Here is a 10,092-nt window from a genome sequence, read left to right as displayed (position 1 = left end):
AGAATTGTATGTGATGCGAGATTGATGAATGATGCAAGAATGATGTAGGCGACCGAGAGCTCCTAGCCATCAAGCTAGCGCTGTAGGAATGGAGACATTGGCTGGAGGGGACCGAGCTCCCCTTCATAGTATGGACCAATCATCGGAACCTGGAGTACCTACGCACCGCCAAAAGGCTCAATGCCCGTCAAGCTCGTTGGTCATTATTCTTCTCCAGGTTCAACTTCATCCTATCCTACCGCCCAGGCTCTAAAAACACTAAGCCCGATGCCCTCTCACGTCAGTTCTCCCCACCCACAGGATCCCGCACCATGCAGCTCCATTTTGCCATTGCATTGTCTCCTTGCCGCCATAAAACTAGACATCGAGACTAAAGTCAAGCAGGCATTAACTCAAGAGCCCGGCCCAAGCAATGTTCCTCCGGATCGTCTCTTTGTTCCCCTTTGTCTGCACTCACAGGTCCTGGAGTGGGGTCATGGATCCAAGTTGTCCTGTCACCCAGGCTCTGCCCGAAAACTCTTTATCATTCAACAGCGCTTCTGGTGGCCCACGATGGGGAGGGACGTTTCCAGTTTTGTGGCAGCCTGCAACATCTGCACGCGCTGTAAACCCAACAACCGCCATCCAGCTGGTCTCTTCAGACCCCTCACCCATACCTCATCGCCCCTGGTCACAGGCCTACCCTCATCTGATGGGAATACCTGCATAATGACCATCGTCGACCGCTTCAAATCCGTCCACCTGGTTCCACTGTCCAAACTTCCTTCCGCCAAAGAGACTGCAGAGCAGTTGATCCTCCATGTCTTCCGTCTCCATGGCCTCCCTACTGACATAGTCTCAGATCGTTGTCCTCAATTCACCTCGTGCTTTTGGAGGGCCTTTTGCAAACTCATCGGAGCCTTTCCTAGCCTGTCTTTCGGCATTCATCCCCAATTCAACGGTCAGACGGAACAAAAGAATCAAGCAATAGAGGTCGCCCTCCGGTGTATGACCACTCGTGACGCTACCACCTGTCGAGTATGCTCACAACACCCTACCTTCTGCCTCCACAGGCCTCTCTCCATTTCAGTGCTGTCTGGGCTACCAACCACCGCTGTTTCCAACTCAGGAAGAGGAAGTAGAGGTCCCCTCGGCGCAACATTTTGTCCGCCGCTGTAAGCGTACATGGGTACGAGCCAGACGATCCCTTCTGCAGGCATCCAGGTCATACAAAAGACAGGCAGACTGCCATCGCTCCAAGACCCCCAGGTATCATGTAGGAGACAAAGTCATGCTCGCCACCAGGAACATCCCCCTAAAGACACTCTCTCGCAAGCTTTCCCCACACTTCATCGGCCCATTTACTATAACCAAGCTAATCAACCCGTGTGCCGTCCGACTTTTACTTCCCTCGTCCATGCAACGCATTCACCCCACCTTCCACGTATTCCAGCTACGACGCATCGTAAATTGCCCTCTAAGGCGTTCATTATAGGGGGGGGTACTGTCATGCTCTCAGCGTCTCGCGCTGATCAAAGACCGCTCTTGTCCTTTGACACTTCCTCTCTCACGCTGTCAGACTTCTCATCACGCGGTCATGTTTTCCCACGCTGTCATCGCTCCTAACACGCCCCTGCATCGCCCCGCCGGTTTCTCATCTGGTGCTGATTTCATCCAGCTTATAAGGAAGCGCAGCGTGCTGTCTCGCTGCTGGATTATTGTGTGTTGTTTTGCCGCAGTTTTCTCGCGTTTCTGTTCATGGTATTTACGTTGCCGATTTCGCTTTGTTCCTCGTTTTGCCCCTCGTCTTACGATTTGGATTTATCGCCACGCTTGGATTTAACGGCTCTGAACTTTCACTTCCGTTTCTCGACTACGACCTTGCTTCGCGTCAGTTTTAACTCAACACCCTCGCTGACTGATTACATGGCTTTGAACTCCCGCTCTCACCTCCTCGACTATGGCTCAGCTTCACGTTTTGGCACGACGACATCGCGGACTGACTTCACGGCTCCGATCTAACACTTCCGCCTTCACGACCACGGCTCTGTCTCATGTCCCGGCGGCAATTCGATGCTACAGATCCCGCATCTCGGCCCCAGCGCCTTCGCTCTCAGTACAGCGGCACCACAGAAGGACTGGAGGGCTCATGACCCGCACCCCCATCCATCTTCACAGCCCACGAGCCGCGCGCACGCGACACAGGATGATGTCACACTATTTTCTTTTAATGGGGAATGTCTTCTAGTTATAATTATTAAATTGTGTTGTGAGAAGATGTTCTTTAAATTTGAAAAGTGACACTTGCTGTACTCCTGCCGCATTCAGTAACATCATTGGGCCTACCATCTGAAACACAGCCCAGGACCCAGCTACACACCCTGTTTTGGGTCACTATCTGCTGGCTGCAGCTTGACCAACTGACAGCTCATAAGGTGGATGGAAGGGTGTCAGTGGATATGCAGAACCAGCATGGGGACAATGGAGCTTCTAATTTACCCATTCTTATGAAAGCACTAGGCGGCAGCAAAAAGAGGCCCACCAGACCACACCCAGGCTGACCAACTTATGTATTCTGATCAGCTGAAAAGGGCTAGAATATGGGCTCCCACTGGATGAATTCCAAGAAAGCCCTGGCTTGAAGGATGCAGAATTCATGCCCAGACCTGTTAAACAATCAAATTTAACAAACAGCTTATTTCAGTCCTGTTGGACTTAGGAAAAATGGCAAATACGGATCACCCTTCTGCCCTGCTGCCATTCCCAATTGAGGCATGTATGACCATGCAGATGTCCAGTTTGGAGAACAGGATCATGAATGTCCACTATTGGTGGAGTCATATAGGATCTTCCAGTACCTCTAGTCCAAGCTGTGACTGGCTGGGCCTGTCCAAAGTTCTGAGGTCTCTAAATTCTTACCTGAGAAGCCATCGCCCATACCAAAGTACACCAGTGGCACTCCTTGCCTGCTTAGTTTCAGAGGAAATAGACAGTGCTGATGAAAAAAACAAAAAGTGAGCTCCATTCTGGCACTACAATTTTCTCCTCCAATTTCCAACAGACATCCTAAGAAGGGAATTCCAAAAGGATAAACAGTCGAAGCATTGCTAGAGGCAGGTGCAACTGATCAAGTGGGACGTCAAATAATTGGATAGTCTTGCCCGACAGCAGGCTTGATCACAGATGAGCTGCTGTTCTATTACATCCTATGGAGAGACCCTTGGGAAGTCACCTGAGCACACACAACACCATTAGATCTTTTACATTTTAAATAGTTTTCACTGTTAATGAAACTATCACGGGTCAGGAGTTTAATATACTGTGTTTAACAGAATACTGAATTTAACAGAATGAATATGTAGCTTAAAATGGAGCTAGTCCTCCTGGATACAGCCTCATCTAACTGGTAGAGGAGGAGTCCCAGTTATTTGCAATGATAATCAATGATACCTAACTGTTATCTCTTCACTTCTGCTATCCCCTCTTCTGTTCTCTCTCTCCCTCCCTCTCTCTCTCTGTCGAGCTACACATGTCGTTCCTGAGCTGCCAGTGATCCAGACTCCCTCTGCCCTCCGGACCTGTCTGACCCATCCTGGTGCCCCGCTTCTGGTTGGAGATCTCGTCACATGGATGCCCCGTGTGTCTCCTTGGGATGCGTCTCGTGTCTGGGGATGATTCTCTCTACCTAGAAGACAGTTCTGGCCTCGACTGGTGTTGATAGCTGTTTCTCTGAGGACTTGACTTGGCTACAGTTGCTCGATAGTTCAGGACTGGAATTTCCTTCGAGTCTACCTGAGTCTCCAATAACTACCTGGACTCCATATTAACATCAATTAACATCAACTGTTATGCTGAACTGCCTGCTAACTAACACACAGTATGAATGCAGATCAATTCCTGCTTCCTGTTATTACCCAGATGAGGATGGCTTTCCTGTTGAGTCTGGTTCCTCTCAATGTTTCCTCCTATTACCATCTCAGGGAGTTTTTCCTTGCCACTGTCGACCTCGGCTTGTTCATCAGGGACTATCTGACCATTTTAATTCATACACATTCACATTCCATACAGACCTAAATAACTCTTTTGATTGTGTAAAGCTGCTTTGCGACAATGGCAATTGTTAAAAGTGCTATACAAATAAAATTTAATTTAAAAAATTCATTGAATTAATCTGACTATCATAAAAAAACACGGACAGAAATTTAATGCATTTTAAGGTTTTCTATACTAACATAACAAGTGTAGCTACAAATAATAAGTTTGCTCCTTTGAAGATCCCTCTAATCATCATTTACAGACCCCCAGGGCTGTACTCAGAATATCTCTGTGAATTTGCAGATTTCCTCTCAAACCTGAGAGTCGTTTATGTAGACAAAGCGTTAATTGCAAGAGACTTTACTGTTTATTTTAGGAAATACAGAAGACCCTCTGAGAACAGCATTTACAGTGGTGTCAAAAACTATTTGCCCCCTTCCTGATTTCTTATTCTTTTGCATGTTTGTCACAATTAAATGTTTCTGCTCATCAAAAATGTTAACTATTAGTCGAAGATAACATAATTGAACACAAAATGCAGTTTTTAAATGAAGGTTTACGTTATTAAGGGAGAAAAAAAATCCAAATCTACATGGCCCTATGTAAACAAGTGACTGCCCCCCTTGTTAAAAAATAACTTAACTGTGGTTTATCACACCTGAGTTCAATTTTGCTAAAAAAACATCTCAATGATTGCCAAGACTTTGGGGAAAATACCTTGTGGACCGATGAGACAAAAGTTGAACTTTTTGGAAGATGCGTGTCTCGTTACATCTGGCGTAAAAGTAACACAGAATTTCAGAAAAAGAACATCATACCAACAGTAAAATATGGTGGTGGTAGTGTGATGGTCTGGGGTTGTTTTGCTGCTTCAGGACCTGAAAGGCTTCCTGTGATAGATGGAACCATGAATTCTACAGTCTACCAAAAAATCCTGAAGGAGAATGTCCGGCCATCTGTTCGTCAACTCAAGCTGAAGCGATCTTGGGTGCTGCAGCAGGACAATGACCCAAAACATAGCAAATCCACCTCTGAATGGCTGAAGAAAAACAAAATAAAGACTTTGGAGTGCCCTAGTCAAAGTCCTGACTTGAATCCTATTGAGATGTTGTGGCATGACCTTAAAAAGGCGGTTCATGCTAGAAAACCCTCAAATAAAGCTGAATTACAACAATTCTGCAAAGATGAGTGGGCCAAAATTCCTCCAGAGTGCTGTAAAAGACTCGTTGCAAGTTATCGCAAACGCTTGATTGCAGTTACAGTATTGCTGCTAAGGGTGGCCCAACCAGTTATTAGGTTCAGGGGGCAATTACTTTTTCACACAGGGCCATGTAGGTTTGGATTTTTTTTCTCCCTAAATAATAAAAACCATCATTTAAAACATTAACTGCATTTTGTGTTTACTTGTGTTATCTTTGACTAATAGTTAAATGTTTTTGATGATCAGAAACATTTTGTGTGACAAAGATGCAAAAGAATAAGAAATCAGAAAGGGGGCAAATAGTTTTTAACACCACTGTATGTCCATACTGGACTCAAAAGGAGTAAATCAGAGTGTAGTAGGACCCACTCATAAAGCAGGTCACACTCTAGATTCAATATCCTTCGAAAAGGATAAGAAATCTAATCACAATTCCACGGTCTGAAGTTCTCTCAAATTATTATCTTGGTTTGTTTAAAATGTGTCATAGTAATAATGTACGCATAGAACCGCGCTACAGCATAAAATGTGTATTCATATCGAGTACCACACAGAGCTTTATCAATAATCTCCCAGACAAACCAGACAATTTAATTGATGCAGATGATAAACTAACCATATCAGATCAGAATGTAGAATATTTTACTCCCCTGGAAAAGAATGAATTAATTTTACTCATCTCTTCTGCAATATCATCAACCCGTGTATTAGATCCTGTACTGATATACAATATACCTATAGTGCAGCCTTTGACACCGTTGATCAGAGTGTTCTACTTCACAAATTAGAAAATGTGGTAGGAATTAATTGAACAGCCCTCTTGTGGCTCAGATCCGTTATCAGTTTGTAAATTTAAATCATGCTTCTTCTGCATGTTCTTAGGTTTTCATGAGTTTGGCATTCCACAGGGTTCAGTTTTAGGCCCACTTCTTTTTTCTCTTTATATGCATTTGATGCATATAAAGAGATTTATGCTGATGACACACAGTTATAAATCTCAGCAAAACCAGATGAGAAAAAAAGCTTAATAAAGTTGAGCAATGTGTGTAGGACATACGAGTCTGGATGTTAATTAACTTCCTTCTGCTTAATCCTGATAAGACAGAAGTTCTAGTCATAGGACCACATACAGGTAGAGACAAGCTTTCTGATCACTCTGTAACTTTAGATGGCCTTTCTGTTTCATCAAGTGCAACAGTAAAAGACCTCGGTGTGATTATAGATTCCAGCCTTTCATCTAAAGCTCATGTAGATAATATTACCAGGATAGCATTCTTTCACTTTAGAAATATTGCCAAGATAAGAAATATATTGTCACTAAACAATTCAGAAAAACTAGTTCATGCTTTTATCACCTCTAGGTTGGACTATTGTAATGCCTTACTGTCTGGTTGTTCAGCTAGATGCATAAACAAGCTTCAGCTAGTCCAGAATGCAGCAGGGAGAGTCCTCACTAGAACCAGAAAATATGAGAAGATCACTCCTATCTTTTCTACACTGCATTGGCTCCCTGTGAAATTTTACATCGATTATAAAAGACTACTTTTGACATATAAAGCATTAAATGGTCTCGTGCCATTTTTATTCATACACAATTTCTACATTTTATACAAATTCACATGATTTTCTTTTGTTTGTGTAAAACTGCTTTGCGACAATTGTTAAAAGTGCTATACAAATAGAATTAATTTAAATTAAATTGACCTCCACTGGCCTGGTATGGTATCAAAGGTCCAAAATGACTCAGCTATCACCAGAAAACCCACACCTGCACCTCTCATTTCACTTTAAATTACTCGCAACCCCTTTGAGTGGATAAAGCCTGATTTATGTTCTTGCTTTAAGTTTATACTGCAAGTCTCACATAGGACTTAGGCTTTGGGGAAGGCTGAAATGAAACCTCGTAAGCCGTGCATCTACAGGAACGCAGATCGCGACAAAAGTGATGGATCCACCAGTTTCTTCTACACTTTAATTTTTAATCAAGTTATAAGGTAAATGAAGATGGAGAAAATTGAGGAGAAAATCTCCATTGTTTCAGTGGTAATGACTGGCATCTCCTCTTTGGCTTCTCTGGGATCTGTTCTCTTTAACTTCAAGATCTGTTTGGGTTCATTCACTATTGTTTGTAGTACACAAAAAAAATGTACAGGAATCTGCCCAAAGAAATAGCCAGGATAAAATAAATGTGCATTTTTTACCCATACTCAACTTACTCAGACCATGCACACGCACACACACACACACACACAAACAGACACACAAATGATTGTAATATTATAATAAAATTCCCCGCTAAGTATTTCTTTTCAGATAGGGACTTTGGCGTGACTTCAGGTTGCATGTGGTCAGTGAACAGGATGTGGTACATGTGGGGAGATAAATAAACACACACACATACACACACACGCACACAGACACAGGCTTCAATATCTGCTGGAGTGTGTATCTCAACACATTCTGCCATCACTGCACTTGTGGGGTCTGAATGCACGACCGTACTTGAGAAATAACCAAGTGAAAATATCTGTGCTTTTTCACCCACACATCAATTTGCCAGACCATCCATGCACACACACACACACACACGCACACACACACACACATATCTGACTTTTAAATAAGTTCTTAGCTATGTTTGTTTTTTCATAAAGAGGTTTTGGTGTGATGTATGGTCAGTGAACAGGATGTGGTATCTGTCACACACAGCACACACACACACACACACAGACTCACACACAGACATGAGCAACTTAAAAAAAAAAAAAAAAAAAGCTCCGAATGATGATAGTTCAGTTTTCTGAATCTCCTGTCTGCATGTCACTATTTTCATGTCACTGTGTGGATTAATTCACCTCGTTAGTGACCTGGTTCTAGTCAAGAATACAGTACTAGGGTCGAACCCCGGGTGATGCTGTAACCTCTCACAGCCGGAGGCACAGAGAGAGCTGATTGGCCGAGCTCTATCAGGGGGGAGGGATGAGAGGTACTTGCGCTCCCACATTAATCACGGCTCTACAGCCAATCAGGGGCGTCTGTGAGCTCGCGCACGCGGAAGGAGCGGCTAGCACTGTCCTCCGAGTGTGTTACTCCGTCCCTAATGGTGCGTGAGCGAGCAGTTCGAAAAGATGTGGTCGGCTGGTGTCACGCGGTTCGGAGGAAACACGTGATAGTCTTCAGCCCTCCCGACTGAGTGGTAGTAGTAGCCTTAATGTGGGAGCCCCCTAGTGACGGGAAGGAATTGGACACGACTAAATTAGGGAGAAAATTGAAAAAAAAAAAAAAATACAGTACTAGTTTTAAGGGACTGACTGCATTGGAAGTTCACTCACTTAGAAGCACAAGACAGTGGACATCACCTGACAGGATCTCCCCACCGGGGGGCACTACCACAGAGCATTGAAACATAGTATGTTCTTATGTTCTCACTTCTGTCTGCACATTTGCACGTGCACTTTGTTGTCTTTGTCTTTTTCTGTAAAGGACTTTAGATATGATAGTTTCTGTTTATTTATAATGTTAACCTGGTTTATCTCTTCTTAGTCAGGTTTGTTAGTTTATGTTGTTAAATTGATGATGTACGTAGCACCTCGGTCCTGGAGGAGCGTTGTTTCGTTTCATCGTGTACTACACTGGATATGGTTGGAATGACAATAAAAGCCGACTTGACGTGACATCTAACATTATACAGCAATACTATAATAACATTAATCATGACTATAATATTGCATCAAGTATGAAGTAGCATTGATCATAGTCATGATTGATGTTACCGATTAAACCACAGCGCATCCATAATACTGTGAAATCTACACTGCCCGGCCAAAAGACCCAATACATTACTGCAGTGAGTAATACGGTTCAGCTGCAACCATGCAAGTTATTCAACGCTAACTGATGCAGTGTGCAGCTTCTTATTTCCTGCAGCCGTGGCACAGATGGTGCAGTAGATCTCCTAGCTATGTTTAATAGAGACAGTAAGAGCAATATAAAGAGGACTCACAGGATCGGGACTAAACAGCTGTGTGTCCATAAGAAAACCACTTGTTAGTGAGACTCATCAGGAAAAAGGCTTAAAGACTGGACTTTGGAGCGATGGAGAAAGGTCATGTGACCTGATGAGTCCAGACTGTACAAGCCTCTGGAGACAGTGTTATGATCTGGGGTTGATCAGTTGCTCAGGTCTAGACTCAGTTATGGGGCAATAAAATGAAGATTTGGGTTCATTAGATCTGCTTGTGTTAAAAAAAAATATGGAAACAGACAAAACATAAACGTATGTCATCACTTTGTGAGTATAATATTATAACTTAAAAAAGATGAGTATAATACTTGTGTTTGTTCACCAACCCTGCTGTGTTCCAGCTTTTATAACACTGGATATAACGGCAGGCAGTTTCACTAAGGCTAACGTCTATACATGTAATTGTTATGAAACCTCGGATTATTTATTTGTGTTGTTCCAAATGTCTAAAAAATGTTACGGGGAAATTAAGACAAATGTTTTTTTTTTGTTTTTTTTATGTTGTTTTTGTTGTTTTTTGCAGGGCTAAAGGAGACTTCATCCAGGTGCTAAACACACTAGAACCACCACTCACACACACACACACACACACACACACCTGAACCTTGCATTAAGAGCCTCAGTTCATGACGTAAGGTCATCATTCCTTGTGCATAAAATATAAAATGTAAAAGAGTTTATGATGATGATGCACTTTAAATGTTTACCTTTCTAATATCATGTTATGTATTACTATATATATATATAAACTTTTTAAATAAGAATAAATTGATCCTATATATTAATATTTATCATGCCAGTAAAGTGTAACGTTTCTGTATATGACAGTGAGAAGCTATTTACAGCCATCTTT

Source organism: Clarias gariepinus, chromosome 22, assembly GCF_024256425.1.
Source record: "Clarias gariepinus isolate MV-2021 ecotype Netherlands chromosome 22, CGAR_prim_01v2, whole genome shotgun sequence".
Lineage (NCBI taxonomy): Eukaryota > Metazoa > Chordata > Actinopteri > Siluriformes > Clariidae > Clarias > Clarias gariepinus.
This window is presented reverse-complemented; position numbering follows the sequence as displayed.